Source organism: Bos taurus, chromosome 19, assembly GCF_002263795.3.
Source record: "Bos taurus isolate L1 Dominette 01449 registration number 42190680 breed Hereford chromosome 19, ARS-UCD2.0, whole genome shotgun sequence".
NCBI classification, from domain to species: domain Eukaryota; kingdom Metazoa; phylum Chordata; class Mammalia; order Artiodactyla; family Bovidae; genus Bos; species Bos taurus.
The window spans coordinates 43,294,037-43,321,131 of record NC_037346.1 but is presented as its reverse complement, the minus strand read 5'-3'; the positions used below and the strand labels follow the sequence as shown (position 1 = coordinate 43,321,131).

At 48.0% G+C, this 27,095-nt stretch overlaps 3 non-coding genes across 3 annotated transcripts; 2 read left to right on the top strand and 1 right to left on the bottom strand.

Annotated features, from left to right (window-relative positions):
• The first annotated feature begins 771 nt into the window (after positions 1-771).
• On the top strand, positions 772-962 carry LOC112442847 (U2 spliceosomal RNA). Its single transcript, XR_003031135.1, has one exon. It is a non-coding gene; the product is annotated as a U2 spliceosomal RNA (small nuclear RNA).
• An 11,161-nt stretch (positions 963-12,123) lies between these two features.
• On the top strand, positions 12,124-12,314 carry LOC112442854 (U2 spliceosomal RNA). The gene has a single exon (XR_003031142.1). It is a non-coding gene; the product is annotated as a U2 spliceosomal RNA (small nuclear RNA).
• A 13,924-nt stretch (positions 12,315-26,238) lies between these two features.
• On the bottom strand, positions 26,239-26,429 carry LOC112442843 (U2 spliceosomal RNA). Its single transcript, XR_003031131.1, has one exon. It is a non-coding gene; the product is annotated as a U2 spliceosomal RNA (small nuclear RNA).
• Positions 26,430-27,095: the final 666 nt, after the last annotated feature.

Sequence of the window (27,095 nt, the reverse complement as noted above, 5' to 3'; positions counted from 1 at the left end):
TTCTTGACAATCTGAGCCACCAGCGAAGCCCACAGCTGGGGAGGGGCAGGGAAACGAGGGTCTAGGCGGAGGGAGCTTTCGGTAGGAGGCCCGGAAGCCCGGGATCTGTTTGGTTCGTAGAAGCACCGAAGGACAAGGGCGCTGCAGTTGGAGTGAACCCCTCCCGCGGCCCGGCCCCGCCCTCCGCATCCACACGCCCCCTCCCTTCCCCACTGTGGGCCATCCGCCTTCCGCCTGGCAGCGAAGCCCCTCCACACACGCGACCCTACGGAGCCCCTCTCTCCGCAGGCGGAGGCCTGTGTAACACACTGCAGTCCGGGCGTTTCTAGTGAGTGAGTCTTGCGACCTTGTCTTCAGGAAAACTCTCGGCCAACAGCTCGTCGCACGGGTCCCTCTCGACGGCCACCCCGCACCCTCTCCGGTCGGGTCTCTCCTCTCCACTAGCCCCAAGGAGGAGCTCCCCTGCCGCCGCCCCGAGGCCGTCCCCAGGGCGCTGCGGTCCCGCCGGAGCCACGCCTTCTTGGCGACAGAGGGCGGGGCATGCAGATTCGAGACGGCGCTTCCGCCCGAGAACCACAAAGCCGCGGCAGATGCGGGATTTCTCTTTTACAATGTGGAGAATCCAACTTCTGCCCGAGAGTCTGGTGTAGTGCCGCCATAGCACTGTCAACGAGGCAAAGGAAGGGAGACCTGGAGTGAGCGGGGACCCGGTCACACTGAGTGCAACGTGCACGACAGCAGGACGGTGACAGCGACGGGCGGTGCCACACTATCGCTTCTCGGCCTTTTGGCTAAGATCAAGTGTAGTATCTGTTCTTATCAGTTTAATATCTGATACGTCCTCTATCCGAGGACAATATATTAAATGGATTTTTGGAGCAGGGAGTTGGAATAGGAGCTTGCTCCGTCCACTCCACGCATCGACCTGGTATTGCAGTATCTCCAGGAACGGTGCACCCCCTCGGGGACACTTAATGAAGTACCCAAAGGTAGAAAGTAGGTCTTTTTTGGATTCAGTTAGTTCAAAAAGTTAGCTTCTTAAATTTTCTTGCAGTCCTTGTAAGTGTACTTTTGTGGGATCTGTTTAAACCTCTATTTCTCTGAAAGACATCACTTTCTGGGTTAAAGTCTCGGAAGAGGGTCTACCCGCTCTCATTTCTCACTGGAGTTCAGTTCAGTTTATTTCAGTCGCTAAGTCGTTTCCGACTCTTTGTGACCCAGCACGCCAGGCCTCCGTGTCCATCACCAACTCCCAGGCCTCCGTGTCCATCACCAACTCCCAGGCCTCCCTGTCCATCACCAACTCCAGGAGAGATCACTCAAACTCATATCCTTCGAGTCGGTGATGCCATCCAGCCATCCTCTGTTGTTCCCTTCTCCTCCTGCCCCCAATCCCTTCCAGCATCAGAGTCTTTTCCAATGAGTCAACTCTTCACATCAAGTGGACAAAGTATTGGAGTTTCAGCTTTAGCACCAGTCCTTCCAAAAAACACAGGACCAATCTCCTTTAGAATGGACTGGTTGGATCTCCTTGCAGTCCAAGGGGCTCTCAAGAGTCTTCTCCAACACCACAGTTCAAAAGCATCAATTCTTCAGCGATCAGCTTTCTTCACAGTCCAACTCTCACATTCATACATGACCACTGGAAAAACCATAGCCTTGACTAGATGGACGTTTGTTGACAAAGTAATGTCTCTGCTTTTGAATATGCTATCTAGGTTGGTCATAACTTTCCTTCCAAGGAGTAAGCGTCTTTTAATTTCATGGCTGCAATCACCATCTGCAGTGATTTTGGAGGACAAAAAAAAAAAAAAAAAAGTCTGACACTGTTTCCACTGTTTCCCCATCTATTTGCCATGAAGTGGTGGGACCAGATGCCATGATCTTCGTTTTCTGAACGTTGAGCTTTAAACCAACGTTTTCACTCTCCTCTTTCACTTTCATCAAGAGGCTTTTTAGTTCCTCTTCACTTTCTGCCATAAGGGTGGTGTCATCTGCGTATCTGAGGTTATTGATATTTCTCCTGGCAATCTTGATTCCAGCTTGTGTTTCTTCCAGTCCAGCATTTCTCATGATGTACTCTGCATATAAGTTAAATAAGCAGGGTGACAATATACAGCCTTGATGTACTCCTTTTCCTATTTGGAACCAGTCTGTTTTTCCAAGTCCAGTTTTAACTGTTGCTTCCTGACCTGCATTTCTCAAGAGGCAGGTCAGGTGGTCTGGTAATCCCATCTCTTGAAGAATTTCCCACAGTTTATTGTGATCCACACAGTCAAAGGCTTTGGCATAGTCAATAAAGCAGAAATAGATGTTTTTCTGGAACTCTCTTGCTTTTTCCATGATCCAGCGGATGTTGGCAATTTGATCTCTGGTTCCTCTGCCTTTTCTAAAACCAGCTTGAACATCTGGAAGTTCACGGTTCAGTATTTCTGAAGCCTGGCTTGGAGAATTTTGAGCATTACTTTACTAGCATGTGAGATGAATGCAATTGTGTGGTAGTTTGAGCATTCTTTGGCATTGCCTTTCTTTGGGATTGGAATGAAAACTGACCTTTTCCAGTCCTGTGGCCACTGCTGAGTTTTCCAAATTTGCTGGCATATTGAGTGCAGCACTTTCACAGCATCATCTTTCAGGATTTGAAATAGCTCAACTGGAATTCCATCAGCTCCACTAGCTTTGTTCCTAGTCATGCTTTCTAAGGCCCACTTGACTTCACATTCCAGGATGTCTGGCTCTAGGTCAGTGATCACACCATTGTGATTATCTGGGTCGTGAAGATCTTTTTTGTACAGTTCTGTGTATTCTTGCCACCTCTTCTTAATATCTTCTGCTTCTGTTAGGTCCATACCATTTCTGTCCTTTATTGAGCCCATCTTTGCATGAAACGTTCCCTTGGTATCTCCAATTTCGGCGGCCGAGAGGAGCAACCCCACGTCCAAGGAGTGGTGGCTGCGCGAGCGCAGGAGGGCCGAGAGGAGCTACTCCATGTTCAAGGTCAGGAAGGGGCAGCGTTCAAGGTCAGAAGGGGCGGCCAGTGAGGAGATACCCCTCGTCCAAGGTAAGAGAAACCCAAGTAAGATGGTAGGTGTTGCGAGAGGGCATCAGAGGGCAGACACACTAAAACCATAATCACAGAAAACCAGTCAGTCTAATCACATGGACCACAGCCTTGTCTAACTCAATGAAACTAAGCCATGCCGTTTGGAGCCACCCAAGATGGGCAGGTCATGGTGGAGAGATCTGACAGAATGTGGTCCACTGGAGAAGGGAATGGCAAACCACTTCAGTATTCTTGCCTTGAGAACCCCATGAACAGTATGAAAAGGCAAAATGATAGGATACTGAAAGGGGAACTCCCCAGGTCAGTAGGTGCCCAATATGCTACTAGAGATCAGTGGAGAAATAACTCCAGAAAGAATGAAGGGATGAAGCCAAAGCAAAAACAATACCCAGCTGTGGATGTGACTGGTGATAGAAGCAAGGTCCGATGCTGTAAAGAGCAATATTGCATAGGAACCTGGAATGTCAGGTCCATGAATCAAGGCAAATTGGAAGTGGTCCAACAGGAGATGGCAAGAGTGAACATTGACATTCTAGGAATCAGCGAACTAAAATGGACGGGAATGGGTGAATTTAACTCAGATGACCATTATATCTACTACTGTGGGCAGGAATCCCTTAAAATAAATGGAGTAGCCATCATGGTCAACAAAAGAGTCCGAAATGCAGTACTTGGATGCAATCTCAAAAATGACAGAATGATCTCTGTTCATTTCCAAGGCAAGCCATTCAATATCACGGTAATCCAAGTCTATGCCCCAACCAGTAACGCTGAAGAAGCTGAAGTTGTACGGTTCTATGAAGACCTACAAGACCTTTTAGAACTAACACCCCCCAAAAAAGATGTCCTTTTCATTATAGGGGACTGGAATGCAAAAGTAGGAAGTCAAGAAACACCTGGAGTAACAGGCAAATTTGGCCTTGGAGTATGGAATGAAGCAGGGCAAAGGCTAATAGAGTTTTGCCAAGAGAACGCACTGGTCATAACAAACACCTTCTCCCAACAACACAAGAGAAGACTCTACACATGGACATCACCAGATGGTCAACACCAAAATCAGACTGATTATATTCTTTGCAGCCAAAGATGGAGAAGCTCTGTACAGTCAGCAAAAACAAGACCAGGAGCTGACTGTGGCTCAGATCATGAACTCCTTATTGCCAAATTCAGACTGAAATTGAAGAAAGTAGGGAAAACCACTAGACCATTCAGGTATGACCTGAATCAAATCCCTTATGATTATACAGTGGAAGTGAGAAATAGATTTAAGGGCCTAGATCTGATAGACGGAGTGCCTGATGAACTATGGAATGAGGTTCGTGACATTGTACAGGAGACAGGGATCAAGACCATCCCCATGGAAGAGAAATGCAAAAAAGCAAAATGGCTGTCTGGGGAGGCCTTACAAATAGCTGTGAAAAGAAGAGAAGCGAAAAGCAAAGGAGAAAAGGAAAGATATAAGCATCTGAATGCAGAGTTCCAAAGAATAGCAAGGAGAGATAAGAAAGCCTTCTTCAGCGGTCAATGCAAAGAAATAGAGGAAAACAACAGAATGGGAAAGACTAGGGATCTCTTCTCAGTTGATACAAGCTACAAAACCAGCTGGTGTCCAAGCTCCCACTTGATATTCCCAGTCTCTCCTGATGCCATCTTCAAGATAGAACCAGAACACTAGCTTGAATCTTTTGTTTCTATGCCTCCACCTTCTGTTGAGGTCTCTAACATTACTCCTGTGGTTTGTTTTCTGTCTTCAAGCAGTTCTGGCTGAGACACACCCAATTCCACCTGGAGTCGAGGTTAAAATGATGAGCTTTCCACCAGTGTGTCAGTTGTACTGGGATTTCATTTATCCAGGTGACTGCCTGACAAGGAGAGGTCAGTGCCACTGACAGAGTTGTATTATTCCTTAGAGTTCCGAAGAGAGGAGGGCCTAAATAAGACCACTGTGTCTTTTGGATACACAAGGCAGGCTTTTGAGGTTAGCACAAGTTCAAATCATGAATAAGCCAGAACGAGTGAAAAAGCCAGCTTAAAACTCAATATTGGACTTCCATGGTGGCCCAGTGATCAAGAATCCCCTTGCCAGTGTAGGAGATTGGTTCAATTCCTAGTCCAGGAAGATTCCACATGCCCTGGGGCAACTAAACCGCTTGGACACAACTACTGAGCCTGTACTCTAGAGCCCATGAACCACAATTAGAGAGTAGCCCCCGCTCGAAAGTAGAAAAGCCTCATGCATCAACGAAGACCCAGTACAGTCAAAAATAAATACTTTTTTAAAAAAATCTCAATATTAAAAGCACTAAGATCTTGGCATCTGGTCCAATCACTGCATGGCTAATTGAAGGGAAAAAATGTGGAAGCAGTGACAGAGCCTGGAAATCAGAAGATGATTGTGTCTTGGCAGGAAAGCTATGACAAACCTAGACAGTGTGTTAAAAGCAAAGACATCACTTTGGTGTTGGAACAATGGTCCCTATAGTCAATGCTGTGGTCTTTCCAGTAGTCATGTATGGATGTGAGAGCTGGACTATAAAGATGTCAGAGGCGGAAGAACTGATGCTTTGGAACTGTGGTGCAGAAGACTCCTGAGAGTCCCTTGGAAAACAAGATCAAACCAGTCCATCTTAAGGGAAATCAACTCTGAATTCTCCTTGGAAAGACTGATGCTGAGCCTGAAACTTCAATACTAGGCCACCTTATGGGAAGAACCCATTCATTGGAAAAGACCATGATGCTGGGAAAGATTGAAGGCAGAAGGAGAAGGAAGACAAAGGATGAGATGGTTGGATGGCATCACCGAATAACGGACATGAGTTTGAGGAACTCAGGAGATAGTGAAGGACAGGGAAGTCTGGCGTGCTGCAATCCACAGGGTCGCAAAAAGTCAGACAGGACTTAACAACTGAACAACACTAAACAACACCACATCCTCTATGCCAAGACATTTTAGTAAATGGATGTTTGGAGCAGGGAGTTGGAATAGAACCTTACTCCGTCCACTCCACCCATTGACCTGGTATTGTAGTACCTGCAGGAATAGTGCACCCCTCTCAGGGAAAAGAGCAAGTATGAACAACAGGCTTCTTACATCTTTTCCAGTGTTTTCCTTGTTTTGCTCTGGGTACCTGTCTCGTGAAGGTTTCTGTTTTGTTTTACCAACGTGTGATTTTCTGTTGCCCTGTTGGGGCAGTTTACTTAGGAGTACTGTTTCTTGTGAGGGTCATATCCATGGACCAACATTATGCAAATTTTCCTTTAACTTGCAAACCACTGTAATACGGAGCTGTCCAGATCCTTTCGTAGTTTTGTTTCTTTTTCATATGGGATTATTTCTTCTATCCTGTGGACAAGGCCCTGCTCCCAACACCTAACAGATCTCTGAAACAGTGTGGGTTTGCTGGAGTCCCCAGGGGAAGACTCTCAGCTCTAGGAATTTTTAAAATTCTCAGCTCCACCCAAGTGTATTTTCCTTAAAAGAAGAAACTGACGAACAGAAAGGTTAAGAAACTTGTGAAAGTCACCCAGCTAGAAATTAGCTGAAGTGGGCTTTGAACAATATCTGTGAAATAGATATTGTTTCCTCAACAATCTTTGAAACTTCCTAGCTCCTCTCTTAGATCTCATGGGCCTCTCACCCAAGAGGGAACCTGTCACTTGATTAAAGATAAAAGACCTGAAACTGGCAATCTCTCCCCCATCCTTCATCCTTTGCCTTTGCCAGGAAAGGCGTTGATAAACAAATGGCAAGGAGGAGGTGGGACAAAGTGGGAGTGAAGGAAGGGACCCAGTTTGTCAGGGCAACACTGGGGCCTGGCCCAGTCCAGTATCCTTTAAATAGGAATTCCAGTCCCCATCTCCACATCCAGCCTGGAGCCCTTGAAGCCTTCCTCCATTAATGATCATTTTGTTTCCTGGCAGCCTCATTTCTGCAGCCCTTGTCCACAAGATCACAGCCCAGGACAGAGTGCACTGGAGGATTTCCTAGAGAGAACATTCAAACATTCTTACTTTGAGGATTCATGGATGGAGTGCCTGCCAGGTTGAAGGCCTCAGTGAAATGGATCAGGACCTGCTCTCATAGAGTGAACATTATAATGAGAAGTAGGGAGAGGCAGACAGTGACTCAAGAGGGTCATTTCAGATAGTGATATAAGCCATCGAAGAAAATAAACAGGGAAATGTGCTGGAGAGTGACCGGGGGGAGAGCTACTTTGCATGGAGGAGGGGGTTGCTCATGAAGGCCTCTCCAATGGTGACATCAGAGGCAAGTTTAAGTGGCCAGGAGGCAAGGAAGCATTCCAGACAGAAGGACAGACTAGCTGGGACCTACCTGCTTCCTCCCATTGGCTCCCTGACCTGGGTCAGATTCCAGCTGCTGAGTGGAGGGTCTTCCTCAGAGCTGTCTCCCCACCAGACTAAGCGCTGAGTCCAGAAGCTGGTTCTTCTCAGCCACATCTCCGCAGTGCCCAGCACTGTGCCTGCCACACAGCAGGCAATCAGGAAATCTTCCATGATTCATGACTACATGATGGATTGACTATATACACAAGGGTTTCCTTGAGTGTGAGATGCAAGCACCCAGCCTTAGCCGGGAGTTTCCTGGTCTGGGGTCCCTGACACCTTAAGGGTTGGGAGGGATGCCTATAAAACCCTGTACCTCCAGGCAAGGTCTGGGTAATATGGAACCCTCAAGCCTTTACTGGAGAAGAGGGATTTCTTAGAGGAGAAAAAGAGAAGCCATGGGAGGGATGACCCTGGAGAGAGAGGCCTCCCTTAAGGCCTGGTGGGCTGAACCCTGGGCTGAGAGTCATCTTGAGTTCTGTCCTGACAAGTGAACTGGCTTGGAAAAGCCACCTCCCCTCTTGGAACCTTGGTTTCCTCAGCATGTAAGTAGGGGCTTAGATGATTCCAGGTCCCTTTCCCCAGGACAACCCAGGCTCTGGAGTAGGGGAGGGTACAGGATGGGTGGAGCTCACGTAGGAAGCAGCTGAGGACATCCTTGTCTCCACTGCATCCCAACCCAGGACCTGAGTGCACAACTGAAGGGAGGAGAGGAGTCTGCAGGAGGAGGGATGGGAGGGGAGTCGAGGTCCAAGAGCGGCTTCCGCCAGGGGATGACAAAGACACGAATTTCCAATTCCCTCTTTGCTTCCTCAAGAATACATTGGAGAGGAAAAAAATTCCCTGGTGGTCCAGGGTAACAATTCTGTTTTTGCATTGTACAGGACCTAGGTTACCTCTCTGGTTTGGGAAATAAGATGACAAGGCCAAGAAAAGAAAGAATAAAGTGGGGGAAACACAACTTACTACTTAGAATGAATGTGAAAAGGAAAACTGAGGGGAAGGGGCCTTTAGACACCCTTTTATCCAGCCAGGGGCCCATTCAGAGGCAGCTCATCCAAAACCAAGTCCCAGAGCCCAGGCCTGGGCAGAAAAGGAGCAGATGCTGCCCCCTGGTGGGTGAGTCTGTCAGTGCCTAAACCTGAAGCAAAGTGGAGTGAGTTAACAGTTTCCTTTCTCTCCTTCTGGGGTTTTTTGTTCGTTTCTTTTTCTGGCCATGCCACGCGGCTTGTGGGATCTTAGATCCCGTACTGGGTATTGAACCCTTGCCTTTTGCAGTGAAGGCATGGAGTCATAACCACTGAAGTGCCAGGGAATTCCCCTGGAGTCTTCCTTTCAGACAGGACCTTCACTAGGTTGGGAATGGAAAAGCCACCCTTTACAAGTGGTTTTTGTGGAGGTAAGATGAGATGTAAATGAACATTTTCTGAGCAGGAAATCTGATTTCAGTGACATTTCTTATGCTTTTCCTGAGGGCCTAATAGCTGGTACCGGGAAGGCAGAGGCGGGAGGAGGCTGGAGGATGGAGAAGGTTGTGAAGAGGCAGTTGCAGCAGGCTGTGGTCTCTTAGGAGACAGATCCACTCGGGGACAGATTCCAGCATCCATCTGCACAGGAGACTGGCACTTGGGGAGACCTTGGCATCAAGAGGGGCCTTGGGTGATCAGGAAGGAACAACAGCCAGAGCCCCAAGAGGGTGACAGTGCCATGGGAGCAACAGCCTGCAGCTGTGAGGGGGGCAGAGCAAGCCCACCAGAGAGACAGAGTGGTGAGTTGAGGGGAAAGAGCCAGGCTCACACTGTGCAGGGAACTTGCTGCCGGCCAGTTTTCTGAGCTGAGGGACTCTTTAGAGCTTAAGCTGCTGCTGCTGTTGCTAAGTCACTTCAATCGTGTCCAACTCTGTTCGACCCCATAGATGGCAGCCCACCAGGCTCCTCTCTCCCTGGGATTCTCCAGGCAAGAACACTGGAGTGGGTTGCCATTTCCTTCTCCAATGCATGCTAAATTGCTTCAGTCGTGTCCGACTCTGTGCAATCTATAGAGAGCAGCCCACCAGGCTCCTCTGTTCCTGGGATTCTCTAGGCAAGAATACTGGAGTGAGCTTACACAACAGGGGCCAATCCCCAGAGACCTTACATGTTTGATTCAGCTTTTTAAAAATGTATTTACTTTCTGGCTATTTCGGGTCTTAGTTGTGACACACAGGCTCCAGAACACTCAGACTTAGTTGCCGCGATGCAACTGGGGGAATCTTAGTTCTGCACCAGGAATCACACCGTGTCCCCTGCACGGGGAGGCGCATACTTAACCCCTGGACCACCGGGAAGTCCCTGATTCAGCGTCTTGGTTTCATAGACTTCTGTCAAGGCACCCGTGTTGTTTGGCCCACACGAATGGGTGCATGCTCAAATTTGGGAGCTTGTCAGGATCATCTGGAGGACTTGATAAACACAGATAAAACACAGATAAACACTGGGGCCTTCTTTCAAAATTTCTGATTCAGAAATTTGAAGACTTTGTCAGACCCAGCCTAAGCACAGTATACATTGTCTCATTGGACCCTCATCCAGTCATTCAACACACATTCATCAAGAGTCAAGTTCATTCAGAGCACTACCATAGGTGCTCGGAATAGACCAGCAAACAAAAGGTTTCCCATCAAGGTGAAAGAACAGCACTAATGGCTGTATATTTGTGAATATACCTACATTCTATGTGTCTGTGTCCAAATCTACACATGTATCTATGCCACATGAGCATCATGGGTGTCAAAGCCACTTGGCAGCCAACAGAAATACAAGACCAGGGAGAGCGGGATGTGAAACAGGAGGCTCAGGGTGAGTAGGTGTAGATAGTTTGCAAGACTTCAAATGGAATCATTTCTATTTTACAGGCAAGAAGTGACTTTCCCCAGGATATACTCATTAAGACATTCTGATGTGCTGCATTTCCTCATGTAGCTTCACAAGTACCCTCATCAGAGAGGCATTCTTATCATCCTCAATTAAAATATCAGGACCCCCAGTTTATAAAACCTGAAGCCCCAGTGGTTAGCAGGATGCTTGAATGCAAATCCCTACTTCTTTTCACATTAGGCAAGATGCTTAGCCTCTCAGCACTTCCATCTATAACAGTGCTTTCAAGAAATATGTGAGGCACACACATAACCAAACTGTTTTTTGTTTTTTTTTTTTTTAATTTGCCCATGCTGTGTGGCTTTTGGGATCCCAGTTCTCCAACTAAGCATGGAACCTGGACTCCCACAGTGAAAGCGCTGAGGCCTAACCACTGAACCACCAGGGAATTCCCTCCTGCAAGTAAAAGCAAATATTGTTAGGCATATTAAAAAAAGAGAAGTGAGTGAAATTAAGTTTAATACATTCTTTAACTCAAGATATCTCAGAAATTCTCTGGTGGTCAGTGGTTAGAGTGCCATGTTTTCAATGACAAGGCAGGGAGGGTTCCATCCCATCCCTCCTCAGAGTTCTTGCAAACCCTGGGGAACACCCCTCCCCATAGACACACCCACAAAAAAACAGATATCTAAAATATTTCAATATGTAATTAATATCAACATTATAGAGATAATGTTAGAATTTCTAATACTAAATCTTTGAAATCCCAGTGTTTTCCACTTGAAATTGGAAACCTTTGAATTCTCTGGTACCTCTGGATTCAGTGGTACCTCTGAATTCGGAGGAACCACCTGCCCAGCGTTCCCTGGCTGCATGTGGCTAGTGGTTGTGACAGCTCAGATCAACAGAATGTTTCTTCTTGTTTTTGGTCTGTAAGTAGTGTCCGACTCTTTGAGACCCTGTGACCCGCCAGGATCCTCTGTCCGTCCACTCGATTTCCTAGGCAAAAACACCGGAGTGGGTTGCAATTTCCTCTTCTAGGGGATCTTTCCGACTCAGGAATCGAACCCATGTTTCCTGTATTGCCGACGGATTCTTTACAATCTGAGCCACCAGCGAGGCCCACAACTGAGGAGGAGGGGCAGGAAAACGAGGTCCTTGGCGGAGAGAGCTTTCGGTAGGAAGCCCAGAATCGGTTTGGTTCGTAGAAGCACCGAAGGACTAGAGCGCTGCAGTTGGAGTGAACCCCTCCCGCGGCCCGGCCCCGCCCTCCGCATCCACACGCCCCCTCCCTTCCCCACTGTGGGCCATCCGCCTTCCGCCTGGCAGCGAAGCCCCTCCACACACGCGACCCTACGGAGCCCCTCTCTCCGCAGGCGGAGGCCTGTGTAACACACTGCAGTCCGGGCGTTTCTAGCGAGTGAGTCTTGGCGACCTTGTCTTCAGGAAAACTCTCGGCCAACAGCTCGTCGCACGGGTCCCTCTCGACGGCCACCCCGCACCCCTTCCGGTCGGGTCTCTCCTCTCCACTAGCCCCAAGGAGGAGCTCCCCTGCCGCCGCCCCGAGGCCGTCCCCAGGGCGCTGCGGTCCCGCCGGAGCCACGCCTTCTTGGCGACAGAGGGCGGGGCATGCAGATTCGAGACGGCGCTTCCGCCCGAGAACCACAAAGCCGCGGCAGATGCGGGATTTCTCTTTTACAATGTGGAGAATCCAACTTCTGCCCGAGAGTCTGGTGTAGTGCCGCCATAGCACTGTCAACGAGGCAAAGGAAGGGAGACCTGGAGTGAGCGGGGACCTGGTCACACTGAGTGCAACGTGCACGACAGCAGGACGGTGACGGCGACGGGCGGTGACACGCTATCGCTTCTCGGCCTTTTGGCTAAGATCAAGTGTAGTATCTGTTCTTATCAGTTTAATATCTGATACGTTCTCTATCCGAGGACAATATATTAAATGGATTTTTGGAGCAGGGAGTTGGAATAGGAGCTTGCTCCGTCCACTCCACGCATCGACCTGGTATTGCAGTACTTCCAGGAATGGTGCACCCCCTCAGGGGATATCACTGGAGTACCTAAATGCAGAAATTGGTTTTGTTCAGGATTGAGCCACCTGAAGAAGTTTATTTTTTGTGCTTTCCTGACGGTGCTTTCAATTCTGACAATTACAGAACAACTGCAATGTTTCTCCCTTTCTGTCTCTGATAAAGTGTGTGTAACTGTGAAGTTTGCTCAAACTGTGGGTTTTTTGAAAGACTACCTTTTGCCCAGCAGTCTTGAAAAGAAATTTCCCAGATTTTTGCCTAGTCCAAGCTACAAAAAGAAGGGGTGGCCAAGCTCTCACTTAATATTCCCAGTTTCTCTTCCGAAGCACTGGCTTGGCTTTTCTGTCTTTGGATGTCTTCAACACTAATCAAATGTTTGTGTTTTCTGATTTCAGGCAGTTTCTGTGGAGAGCCACTAAGATCCACCTGGAGTCTAGATTAATATGATGGGCTTTAAAGTCAGTGTGTGTTGGTTGTACTGGGATTTCATTTATACAGGTGCCTGACTGACAAGAAGAGGTCAGTGCCACTGAAGAAGTTGTATTATTACTTAGAAGAAAAGAGAGCCTAAAATAAGACCGCCGTGTCTTCTGGATACACAAGGCAGGCTGTTCAGGTCAGCATAAGTTCAAATCATGTTTAAGCCAGAGCAACTTCCCCATATTATCTCCTTTGGTCCTTTTCCATTGACTCGGGCATTCAATCAAGATCTAGGTGCTGGGTGCCTGTCTGAGTGCACCGGACTGTGTAGTGGGAAAAGCAACTGCTGTGGGAATTGCAAAAGACCATGATGCTGTGAAAGATTGAAGGCAGGAGGAGAAGGAAGACAGTGGATGAGATGGTTGGATGGCATCACCAAATCAATGGACATGAGTTTGAGCAACACCAGGAGACAGTGAAGGACAAGGAAGTCTGCTGCAGTCCATGGGGTCACAAAGAGTCAGACAGAGTAGTGTCACGCGAGTGTATGTTCCTTGGTTCTTTGTCTCGTCACAACAAAGATTTGGAGCAACGGACATTAAAGCCCTCGGCGCGTCACAGCTCATGGGTCTTGGACAAACCGTGCTACAGCTCTTAGGCAAATCAGTGTTACAGCTCTATTTTATTTAGGAGACAGCAGGAGAATCCAAGACTCGAAGAGAAGAGAGTGGAGGAGGGCGGGGGCGGGGCGGGGGCGGGGGCGGGGGGGGGGAAGCGCGTGCACGCGGAGAGAGAGTCCAAGAGAAAGCGCTTTGGCTCCTCCTTTTATATGTTTTTTTTCCTCCACCTGGGCCTGCCCTATGCAAATTGGGCTTAGCCAGGAGTGCTGTTTGTTCTGTTGGTTCTACCTGAAGTCTTCACTCTGGTCCTCGGACCTTCCTTGTCTTTTAGCCACCGCCATTTTGGATTCCTTTTCCCTATTCTACCTACCTAGCAGTAGCAACTGAACAACACCATATCCTCTGTCCCAGGACATTTTAGTAAATGGATGTTTGGAGCAGGGAAGTTGGAGTAGAACCTTGCTTTGTCCCCTCCACGCATCAACCTGGTACTGTAGTACCTGCAGGAATAGTGCACCCCTTTCAGGGAAAAGAGAAAGTATGAACAACAGGCTTGTTATATCTTTGTTAGTGTCTTCCTCATTTTGTTCTGGGTACCTGTCTCATGTGAAGGTTTCTGTTTTGTTTTACCAACATGTGATTTTCTGTTTTCTTGTTAGGGCAGTTTACTTAGGAGTACTATTTCTTGTGAGGGTCATATCCATGGACCAATATTATGCAAATTTTCTTTTATCTTTCAAAACACTGTAATAAGGAGGTGTCCAAATCCTTTAGTAGTTTTGTTTCTTTTTTAAATACTAGATTATTTCTTCTATCCTGTGGACAAGGCACTGCTCCCAACATCTAACAGATCTCTGAAACAGTTTGGGTTACTGGAGTCCTCAAGGAGACTCTAATCTCTAGGAATTTTTAAAATTCTCGACCCCACCCAAGTGTGTTTTCCCTAAAAGAAGAAACTGAAGAACAGAAAGGTTAAGAAACTTGTGAAAAAAAAAAAAAGAAAAAGAAACTTGTGAAAGTCACCCAGCTAGAAATTAGCTGAAGTGGGCTTTGAACAACATCTGTGAAACAGATATTGTTTCCTCCACAATCTTTGAAACTTCCTTAGCACTTCCCTTACATTTCCTGGGCCTCTCACCCCAGAGGGAACCTGTCACTTGATTAAAGATAAGAGACATGAAACTGGCAATCTCACCCCACCCTTCATCCTTTGCCTTTGCCAGGAAAGGCGTTGATAAACAAATGGCAAGGAGGAGGTGGGGCAAGGTGGGGTTGAAGGAAGGGGCTCAGTTTGTCAACACTGGGGCCTACCCCAGTCCAGTATCCTTTAAATGGGAACTCCAGTTCCCACCTCCACATCTAGCTTAGGACCCAGGGAGCCTTCTTCCATTAATGACCATTTTGTTTCCTGGCAGCCTCATTTCTGCAGACCTTTCTCTCCACAAGATCACAACCCAGGACCTAGTGCATTGAAGAACTTCCTAGAGAGAACATTCAAACGTTCTTACTTTGAGCATTCATGGATGGAGTGCCTGCCAGGTTGAAGGCCTCAGTGAAATGGATCAGGACCTGCCCTCATAGAGTGGACATTATAATGAGGAGTAGGGAGAGGCAGACAGTGACTCAAGAGGGTCATTTCAGATAGTGACATAAGCCATTGAGGAAAATAAAACAGGGAAATGTGCTGGAGAGAGCTACTTTACATGGAGGAGGGGGTTGCTCATGAAGGCCTCTCCAATGGTGACATCAGAGGCAAGTTTAGTGGCCAGGAGGCAAGGAAGCATTCCAGACAAGACAGACTAGCTGGGACCTACCTACTTCCTCCGATTGGCTCCCTGACTTGGGTCAGATTCCAGCTGCTGAGTGGAGGGTCTTCCTCAGAGCTGTCTCCCCACCAGACTAAGCGCTGAGCCCAGAAGCTGGTTCTTCTCAGCCGCAGCTCTGCAGTGCCCAGCACTGTGCCTGCCATATAGTAGGCAATCAGGAAATCTTCCATGATTCATGACTACATGATGGATTGACTATATACTCAAGGGTTCCCTTGAGTGTGAGATGCAAGCACCCAGCCTTAGCTGGGAGTTTCCTGACACCTTGAGGGTTGGGAGGGAAACCTATAAAACCCTGTACTTCCAGGTAAGGTCTAGGTAATACTGAACCCTCAGGGCTTTTCTAGGCAGGAGGGATTTCTTGAAGGAGACAGAGATCATGGGAGGGATGACCCTGGAGAGAGAGGCCCCCTCAAGGCCTGGTGGTCTGAACCCTGGGCTGAGAGTCATCATGACTCCTGTCCTGATATGTGAACTGGCTTGGAAAAGCCACCTCCCCCCTTGGGAGTCTTGGTTTCCTCAGCATGTAAGTAGGGGCTTAGATGATTCCAGGTCCCTTTCCCCAGGACAACCCAGGCTCTGGAGTAGGGGAGGGTACAAGATGGGTGGAGCTCACGTAGGAAGCAGCTGAGGACATCCTTGTCTCCACTGCATCCCAACCCAGGACCTGAGTGCACAACTGAAGGGAGGAGAGGAGTCTGCAGGAGGAGGGATGGGAGGGGAGATGAGGTCCAAGAGCGGTTTCCGCCAGGGAATGACAAAGACACGTATTTCAAATCCCAGCTTTGCTTCCTCAAGAATAAAACAAAGCGGAAATTCCCTGGCTGTCCACTGGGTACAACTCTGTTCTCCCACTGCACAGGGCACAGATTACATCCCTGGTTGGGGATTTAAGATCCCAATACCAAAAAAAAAGAAAAGAATAAAATGGGGGAAACCAAACCTACTACTTAGAATGAGTGTGAATTAAAAAAAAGAAAAACTGAGGGGAAGGGGCCCTCAGAGACCCTTTTCTCACGCCAAGGGCCCATTCAGAGGCAACTCATCCAAAACCAAGTCCCAGATCCCAGGCCAGGGCAGATAAGTCTGTCACTGCCTAAGTCTGAAGCAAAGGAGAGGAATCTAGTTTGACAGGTTCCTTTCCTTCCTTCTGGGGTCTTTTTGTGTGTGTGTTAGTCTGGCCATACCACCCAGCTTGTGGGATCTTAGTTCCCCTACCGGGTATTGAACCCTTGCCCTTGGCAATGAAAGCGTGGAGACCTAACCACTGAACTGCAAGGGAATTCCTCTGGAATCTTCTTTTCAGACAGGACATTCACTATGGTTTGAGGTTGGGAATGGAAAAGCCACACTTTTCAAGTGTTTTTTGTAGAGGTAAGATGAGATGTAAATGATGTAATTTCTGAGCAAGAAATTTTATTTCAGTGACATTTCTTATGCTTTTGCTGCTGCTAAGTCGCTTCAGTCGTGTCTGACTCTGTGCGACCCCATAGACGGCAGCCCACCAGGCTCCCCTGTCCCTGGGATTCTCCAGGCAAGAACACTGGAGTGGGTTGCCATTTCCTTCTCCAATGCTTTTACTGAGGGCCTAATAGCTGGAGCTGGGAAGGCAGAGGTTGGAGGACGCTGGAGGTCGGAGAAGGTTGTGAAGAGGCAGTTGCAACAGGTTGTGGTGTCTTAGGAGACAGATCCACTCGGGGACAGATTCCAGCATCCATCTGCACAGGAGACTGGCACTTGGGCAGACCTTGGCCTCAGGAGGGCCGTTGGGTGATAAGGAAGCAACAGCAGCCAGAGCCCCAAGAGGGTGACAGTGCCGTGGGAGCAACCACCAACAGTTGCCAGATGGGAGGAATATGCCCACCAGAGAGAGACAGGGAGGTGAGTTGAGGGGAGAAAGCCAGGCTCACACTGTGCAGGGAACTCGCTGTCGGCCAGTTATCTGAGCTGAGGGACTCTTTAGAGCATTCACAACAGGGGCCAATCCCCAGAGACCTTACATATTTGATTCAGCTTTTTAAAAAATATTTTTTATTTGCCTCACAGCTTGGGTGAATTTTAATTCTGGACCAGGGGTCAAACTCATGTCCCCTACACTGAGAGGCAGATTCTTAACCACTGGACCACCAGAAAGTCCCCAATTCAGCTTCTTGATTTCATAGATTTCTGTCAAGTCACCCATGTTATCTGACCCACATTGGAAGGGGGCGTAACTTTGAATAGGTGCATGCTCTGATGAGAGTTTGTCAGAATCATCTGGAGGACTTGGTAAAAACAGATTGCTCGGGCCTCCTTCCAGAATTTCTGATTCAGTGTGTCTCAGGCTCTCAGGCCCAAGAACGTGCATTTCTAACAAGTCCTAAGGGGATAACGATGCTTCTGGACTGGGGACCACTCTAGAGGGACCACTGACATGGAAGATGAATTCCCGTCCCGGCCTGAACATATCCAGAGAAGCCCCTGGGCAGATTACTTATCTCTCTCAGCCTCAACCTCTTCTGTAAATGGGATGAAAATATTTATCTCTTAGTGTCATTATGAGAATTAAAGAAAGTAAAATGTGTGAAGGACTCAGCAAAGGGCTTGGCACAAAGTCCTCCTAGCTATTTAGCTTATCTCTATAATAAAAAAATTTGGCCCAGGAAGCCAGTTTCATCTTCCTCCGAAAACATACAAAATGACATATGCAAGTTGACCACCAACTGCCATTTCTTTTTCAACGTGTATGACTTAAAGCATTGCTTCTAACCTTTAATGTTCGCACAAGGGACTTCCCTGGTGATCCAGTGCCTAAGACTACATGCTCCTGTGCAGGGGGGCTCAGTCCCACATGCTGAAACTGAGTGTTCACATGCTACAGCTAAAAGATCTCACGTGTTGCCCGCATGCTACAACGAAGATCGAAGATCCCTCGAGCCGCATCTAAGACACAGAGCAGCCAAATAAAATTAAATTTAAAACTGCACACGGGCAGTAGAGACACAGACATAGAGAAAAATCTTGTGGACATAGCAGGGGGAAAGAGAAGGTGGGATGAACTGAAAGAGTAGCACTGAAATCTATATACAGTGCGTGCATGGGTGTGTGCTAAGTCACTTCCATCAAGTCCGACTCACAGTGACCCTAGGGGCTGTAGTCCACCAGGCTCCTCCGTCCATGGGATTCTCCAGGCAAGAATACTGGAGTGGGTTACCATGCCCTCCTCCAGGGGCTCTTCCTCACCAAGGGGTCAAACCTCTAGCGCCACCTGGAAGCCCCATATATACACTACCAAATGTAAAATAGGTGGGCATTGGGTATTTGCTCCATGACCCAGGGAGCTCAACCTAGTGGGGTGGGATGGAAAGGGAGGTAGGAGGGACATTCAACAGGGAGGGGACATATGCATACCTATGGTTGATTCATGTTGATGTCTGGCAGAAATAAACATCGACATGGTGAAGCAATTATCCTCCAATTAAAAATAAATAAAGTACACATGGGTACCCTGTGGACCCTACTAAATGCAGATTCTGGATCGGCAGGGATTCTGGATTGAATCGTGCCCCCGAACTTCATACTTGAAGCGCTATTTGGAGGCGAGACACCTGGGGGTGGGGCGCATTTAGTTTAAGAAGAGTTCATGAGGACGGGGCCCTCTTACTGGGATTAGTTCCCTTATGACATGAGACACCAGAGAGCTTATTCTTTCTCTGTCTAGCACATGAAGACATGGAGAGAAATCTGCCATCTGGAAGCCAAGGAGAGGGCTCTCACTGGAACCTTGCCAGGCTGGAACCCTGATTGAGGACATCCAGTCTCCAGAACTGTGAGAAAATACATTTCCATTCTTTAAGCCACCAGCCTATGGCATTTTGTTTCAGCAGCCCTGGCAGGCTCTTCAAAAAAAGCCAGAGGTCTGACTTGTGCCTGCATCCTGCATTTCTAACCAGCTCCAAGGTGATGGGGCTGTAGCTGTTCACACACTTTGAGCAGGAAGGGTCTAGAACAGATTTCTAGAGAGTTGCCCACAAGGCTGTATATTTTCCCTGACAAATAGTACTTTCAGTGTTCTCCTGGAAGTGGACAACAGAGATTTATTATCACCCCAAACCCCTAAATGGAGAAAAGCATGGCAACCCACTCCAGTATTCTTCCCTGGAGAATCCCATGAACAGGAGAAACTGGCAGGCTACAGTCTATGGGGTCACAAAAAGTCGGACACAACTGAAGTGACTTAGCACAAACCCCTAACAGCTCTGTCCCATCAGAGGCACCCAGCAAATCAGCGTCAGATGAAAGAATGGATGAGTGAAGGTTTGTGTCTGACAGCTGGCTGCCTGGCCTCGTGGAAGACCTCTGGACTTGGGAGACCTTTAGAAGTATCATGGGTGAGTCCGCTGCCTCTCTCCCTTGGTGGGTGGGAACATTTCCTCAGGGAAACAGTGATGTACAATGAGATTATGACCAGGAAATGTGCCAAAAGCAGCGCCTGGTTCCCCCGCAGGGACACTAACAAACCATCAATGGGTAGATCTGAGGCCTGGGAACAGTTTCTTGAGGGACTTCCCTGGCAGTCCAGTGGTTGGGACCCTGTGCTTCCAAAGCAGAGGTTGGGGGTTTGAACTTGTTTGGTGAAGTAATATCCCATGCCACATGGTGTGGCCACAAATAGTTTAAAAAAAAAAAAAAAAAAAGCTAGTTCCTTGACTTCTGGATTGGAACTCCCTGATGCAAGGCTCAGTAAGTCTCCTTACCCGGAAGTTGGCCAGACCAACTGAGTCAAGGTCAGTTGGACCCAGGTAGGAGGATAAGAATGAGTGTAGGTGAGTGCGGTGGGACAAGGGCAGGGAAACTTACATCTTACTGTAGTTTTTGTTTAATTTTATATGTCTGCTTAAGAACCACTTTTTTATTTTCTATGATGCAGAAAATATTTCTGTGCCTGACTTCACCCATTCTTTTCCTATTGAATGGCTCATCTTTTATACTAAATTCCAGGGGCTGTTTATACATTAGAAAGATAAATACTTCTTTTGTGATTGAGATGGCAAATATTTATTCTTTTTGTATAGTTAATTTTCTCTCAGCATGTCGATTGATGGATTGTGTTTTGGCTGTGCAGCGACTTCTTTGCTAATCTCGGGCTCTCTCTAGTTGGAGCAAGCGGGGGTTGCTCTTTAGTTGCAGTGCCCCGGCTTCTCATTTCGGCGGCTTTTCTTGTTGTGGAGCACAGGATACAGGCACGCAGCTTTAGTCCGTTGTGGCTCATAGGCTCTGGAGCACCAGCTCAGTAGTTGTGCCACAGGGATTTGTTACCTCAAATCATGTGGGGTCTTTCCAGACCAGGGGCTGAACCCATGTCCCCTGCAATGACAGGCAGATTTTTAACCACTTGACCACCAGGGAAGCCCACAAATATTTTTTTCTTGCTTTAACCTATTTTGTTGTTAATCACCTGTAAGGGAAGTGACACACCTGGGCAGGTGCTAGGAGTAGAGAGACCCAGGCCGGAAGTCATTCCTGCCCTGAGGGCACCTCCAACTCAGAGTGGAGACTAAAACACCTGTGCAAATGGGCAGAACAGCAGACAGGACAAGGAGGAAGTCTATGAGACATGAACAGATGATGAAGTCTGGGACCACAGCAACCCCTTCTCAGGGAAACCAAATGAGTGAGCAGACGATGGTCTGAGCACCCAGCCTAAACAGACTCATAGGATGGGAGGCCTGAAGAGTTGTCAGGCCCAGGCTAAGCACATTTTACATTATCTCCTTTGTCCCTCATCCATTTAGTCAACACATATTCACAAGAACTAAGCACATTTGGAGCACTGTCATAGGTGCTGAGAAAGGCTCAGCAAACAAAAGGTTTCCCATCAAGGTGAAAGATAATACAGCACTATTGGCTGTATATTTGTGAATATACCTACATTCCATGTGTCTGTGTCCATATCTACATGTATAGCTACGCCATTTTGAGCATCATCGGTGTAAATCTGACTGGCGGCCAGCAGAAATACAAGACCAGAGAAAGTGGGATGTGAAACAGGAAGGCTCAGGGTGAGTAGGTTGGAGATAGCTCACAACACTGTAAAAATGGTATCATTCCTATTTTACAGCAAAATGTGACTTTCCCCTGGGGTTGTACTCATGAAGGCATTCCCATGTGCTTGCATTTCCACGTGTGACTTCACAAGTACTCTAATCAGAAGGCATTCTTAATCATCCCAATTGAAATATCAGGAGCCAGCCAGTTCAGTCACTCAGTCGTGTCCGACTCTTTGTGATCCCATGGACTGCAGCACACTGGGCTTCCCTCTCCATCACCAACTCCCAGAGCTTACTCAAACTCATGTCCATTGAGTCGGTGAGGCCATCCACCATTTCATCCTCTGTCATCCCCTTCTCCTTCCGCCTTCAATCTTTCCCAGCATCAGGGTCTTTTCCAATGAATCAGTTCTTAGAATCAGGTAGCCAAGTATTGGGCCAAAGTACTGGACTTTCAGCTTCAGCATCAGTCCTTCCAATGAATATTCAGGACTAATTTCCTTTAGGATGGACTGGTTTGATCTTGAAGTCCAGGGGAACTCTCAAGACTCTTCTCCCAAAACCACAATTCAAAAGCATCAATTCTGGACCCCTGGTTTAAAAAAAACCTGAGGCCCTAGTGGTTAGCAGGATGCTTGAATGGGAATCCTGATTTTGTTTCCCATTAGGCAATTGCTTAGTCTCTCAGCACTTCCATCTGCACCAGTGCTTTCTATTAGAATTATGTGGTTCACACAAACGTAACTTTTTTCCCCCTTTGGACAAGCTGTGTGGGCTTTGGGGACCCCAGGTTCCCAACCAAGGATGGAACCTGGGCTCCTGCACTGATGATACTGAAGCCTAACCACTGGACTGACAGGGAATTCCATCCCGCAGGTAAACTTAAATATTCTTAGGCATAAAAAAAAAATAAATAAAGAGAAGCAAGTGAAATTAAGTTTAATATGTTCTTTAACTCAAGATATTTCAGAAATGCTTCTGGTGGTCCAGTGAATCAGAACTCCATGCCTTCGATGACAAGGGCCTGGGTTCCATCCCTCCTCAGGGTTCTTCAAACCCTGTGGAGGCTCCTCCCCCAGGAAAAAAAGATATATCTAAAACATCATTTCAATATGTAATTAATATCAACATTACAGAGATATCTTCCAGTTTTTAATACTAAGGTCTTTGAAAGCCTATGTGTGTTTTACACTTTCAATATCTCTGAATTGGGAGGAACCACCTGCCGGGCGCTTCCTGGCGGCAATGTGGCTAGTGGCTGTGACAGCTCAGATCAACAGAATGGTGGTGGTGGTTGTTTAGTCGCTAAGTCCTCTCTGAGTCTTTTGCGACCCCCTGGACAGCAGGTTGCCAGGCTACTCTGTCCATGGGATTTCCCAGGCAAGAACAGCAGAGCTGTGTTGCCATTTCCTTCTCCAGAGGATTTCCCGAGCAGGAAATAGAACCCAGGTTTCCTGTATTACAGGCGAATTCTTTACAATCTGAGCCACCAGCTTAGCCAACAGCTGAGGAGGAGGGGTAGGGAAACGAGGTCCTAGGCGGAGGGAGCTTTCGGTAGGAAGCCCGAGAGAGAGATGCTCACCATCCGTACCCTCCCCTACTCCAGAGCCTGAGTTGTCCTGGGGAAAGGGACCTGGAATCATCTAAGCCCCTCATTACGTGCTGAGGAACCAAGACTCCCAAGGGAGAGGTGGCTTTTCCAAGCCAGTTCAGTTGTCAGGACAGGAGTCATGATGACTCTCAGCCCAGGGTTCAGCCCACCAGGCCTTGAGGGGCCTCTCTCTCTCCAGGGTCATCCCTCCCATGGCCTTCTGTTTTCTCCTCTAAGAAATCCCTCTCCCCAGTAAAGGCCTGAGGGTTCAGTATTACCCAGACACCTTGCCTGAAAGTACAGGGTTTTATAGGTATCCTCCTCCCAACCCCAAAGTGTCGGGACCGGAGACCCGGAAACTCCCGGCTAAGGCTGGGTCTGTTCCACACTCAAGGAAACTCGTGAGTACGTTAGTCAATCCATCATGTAGTCATGAATTATGGAGGATTTCCTGATTGCCTGCTGTATGTCAGGCACAGTGCTGGGCACTGCAGAGCTGCGGCTGAGAAGAACCAGCTTCTGGGCTCAGCGCTTAGTCTGGTGGGGAGACAGCTCTGAGGAAGACCCTCCACTCAGCAGCTGGAATCTGACCCAGGTCAGGAGCCATATGAGGAAGCGGTAGGTTCTAGCTAGTCTGTCTTACTGTCTGGAATGTTTCTTTGCCTCCTGGCCACTTAAACTTGCCTCTGATGTCACCACTGGAGAGGCCTTCATGAGCACCCCCCCCCATGTAAAGTAGCTCTCCCCCCAGTCACTGTCCAGAACATTTCCGTTTTATTTTCCTCGATGGCTTATGTCACTGTCTGAAATGACCTCTCGAGAGTCATTGTCTGTCTCTCCCTATTTCTCACTATAATGTCTCACTCTATGAGGGCAGGTCCCGATCCATTTCACTGAGGCCTTCAACCTGGCAGGCACTCCATCCATGAATCCTCAAAAGTAAGAACGTTTGAATGTTCTCTTTAGGAAATCCTCCAATGCATTCTGTCCTGGGCTGTGATCTTGTGGACAAGGTCTGCAGAAATGAGGCTGCAGGGAAACAAAATGGTCATTAATGGAGGAAGTTCCATGGGCTCCAGGCTGGATGTGGAGATGGGGACTGGAATCCCATTTAAAGGATACTGGACTGGGCCAGGCCCCGGTGTTGCCCTGACAAACTGGGTCCCTTCCTTCACCTCCTCCTTGCCATTTGTTTATCAACGCCTTTCCTGGCAAAGGCAGAGGATGATGGATGGAGGAGAGACTGCCAGTTTCAGGTGTCTTATCTTTAATCAAGTGACAGGTTCCCCCTTGGGTGAGAGGCCCAGGAGATGTAAGAGAGGAGCTAGGAAGTTTCAAAGTTTGTCGAGGAAACAAGATCTGTGAATCAGATATTGTTCACAGCCCACTTCAGCTAATTTCTAGCTGGGTGACTTTCACAAGTACTTAACCTTTCTGTTCTTCAGTTTCTTCTTTTAGGGAAAATACACTTGGGTGGAGCAGAGAATTTAAAAAATTCCTAGACCTGAGGGTCTTCCCCTGAGGACTCCAGCAAACCCCACACTGTTTCAGAGATGTTGGGTGTTGGAGGCAGAGCCTTGTCCACAGGATAGAAGAAATAATCCCGTATTAAAAAAAGAAACAAAAGTAGTAAATGATCTGGCAGCTCCGTATACAGTGTTTTGAAAGTTAAAGGAATTTTGCATAATGTTGCTCCTTGGATATGACCCTCACAAGAAACAGTACTCCTAAGTAAACTGCCCAACAGGGCAACAGAAAATCACACATTGATAAAACAGAAACCTTCACGAGACAGGTACCCAGAGCAAAACAAGGAAAACACTGAAAAAGATGTAACAAGCCTGTTGTTCATACTTTCTCTTTCCCCTGAGAGGGGTGCACTATCCTGCAGGTACTACCATACCAGGTCAATGGGTGAGTGGATGGAGTAAAGTTCTATTCCAACTCCCTGCTCCAAACATCCATTTACTAAAAAGTCCTGGCACAGAGGATCTGGTGTTGTTTCATGTTGTTCGGTTGCTAAGTCCTGTCTGACTCTTTGCAACCTTGTAGACTGCATCATGCCCAGACTTTCCGGTCCTTCAGTATCTCCTGGAGTTGCTCAAATTCATGTCCATTGATGTGGTGATGCCATCCAACCATCTCATCCTCTGTCTTCCTCTCCTGCCTTCAATCTTTCCCGGCATCACAGTCTTTTCCAGGGAGTGGGTTCTTCCATCAGGTGGCCAAAGTATTGGAGCTTCAGCTTCAGCATCAGTCTTTCCAAGGACAATTCAGGGTTGATTTCTTTAAGACGGACTGGTTTCATCTCCTTGTGGTCCAAGGGACTCTCAGGAGTCTTCTCCAGCACCACAGTTCAAAGTTCTTCGGCCTCTGACATCTTTATAGTCCAACTCTCACATCCCTAAATGACTGCTAGAAAGACCACAGCCTTGACTATAGGGACCATTGTCGATAAAGTGATGTCTTTGCTTTTAACACGCTGTCTAGGTTGTCATAGCTTTCCTGCCAAGAAGCAATCATTTTCTGATTTCCTGGCTGCAGTCACCATCCTCAGTGATTTTAGGGCCCAAGAAGAGGAAATCTGTCACTGCTTCCACATTTCCCCATTCAATTAGCAATGCAGTGATGGGACCAGATGTCATGACCTTAGTGTTTTTACTGTTGAGGGTTTTTAAAAAAGTTAATTATTTATTTTTGACCGCACTGGGTCTTCCTTGATGCTAGAGTCTTCTCTAGTTGGCAGCGGTGCTACTCTCTAATTGTGGTTTATGGGCTCTGGAGTACAGGCTCAGTAGTTGTGTTAAAGAGGCTTAGTTGTCTCAGGGCATGTGAAATCTTCCTGGACCAATATTTGAACCCATCCCTTGCCATTGGCAAGTGGATTCTTAATCATTGGTCTAGGAAGGAAGTCCAGTCCTGAGTTTTAAGCCAGCTTTTTCACTAACCTTCTTCACCCTCAGCAAGAGTCATTCCTTCTGGCTTATTTTGATTTGAACTTGTGCTGAGCTGAAGAGCCTGCCTTGTATATCCAAAAGACATAGTGGCTCTTACTTTAGGCCCTTTCTTTTCTAAGTATTAACTTCAAGTAATAACACAACTTCTGCAATGTACTCGTCTCTCTTTGTCAGGCAGTGATCTGTATAAACGAAATCCCAGTATAAACAACACACACACTGAGCTGAAACCCATCATTTTAACCAAGACTGCAAGTGGATCTTGGTGGTTTTCAGCGGGAACTGCCTAAGTCAGAAAACATGATTACAGAGGTAACGTTAGAAACTTGAAGAAAAGTAAATCAGGGGTGGGTACACGAAAGATGTCATGCCCATCCCAGGAAGAAAAAAACGAAGCATGTAGATAAACCAAAAAAACCTCCCTGAGATAACCAAATCCTTTACAGGAAAGGGCCAGTTTCTGCCTTTGGGTACTTCAGTAAGTGTCCCCAAGGGGTGCACCGTTCCTGGAGGTACTGCAATACCAGGTCGATGCGTGGAGTGGACGGAGCAAGCTCCTATTCCAACTCCCTGCTCCAAAAATCCATTTAATATATTGTCCTCGGATAGAGGACGTATCAGATATTAAACTGATAAGAACAGATACTACACTTGATCTTAGCCAAAAGGCCGAGAAGCGATAGTGTGGCACTGCCCGCCGCTGTCACGTCCGGCTGTCGTGCATGTTGCACTCAGTGTGACCGGGTCCCCGCTCACTCCAGGTCTCCCTTCCTTTGCCTCGTTGACAGTGCTATGGCGGCACTACACCAAGTCTCTCGGGCAGAAGTTGGATTTTCCACATTGTAAAAGAGAAATCCCGCATCTGCCGCGGCTTTGTGGTTCTCGGGCGGAAGCGCCGTCTCGAATCTGCATGCCCCGCCCTCTGTCGCCGAGAAGGCGTGCTCCGGCGGGACCGCAGCGCCCTGGGACGGCCTCGGGGCGGCGGCAGGGGAGCTCCTCCTTGGGGCTAGTGGAGAGGAGAGACCCGACCGGAGGGTGCGGGGTGGCCGTGAGAGGACCCGTGCGACGAGCTGTTGGCCGAGAGTTTTCCTGAAGACAAGGTCTCAAGACTCACTCTCTAGAAACGGCCGAACTGCAGTGTGTTACCCAGGCCGAACGCCTGCGAGGAGAGGGGCTCCCTAGGGTCGGGTGTGTGGAGGGGCTTCCCGGCCAGGCGGAAGGCGGATGGCCCACAGTGGGGAAGGAGAGGCGTGTGGATGCGGAGGCGGGGCCGGGCCGCGGAGGGGTTCACTCCAACTCCAGCGCCCGTGCTTCGGTGCCCCTACTAACCAAACGGAATCCGGCTTT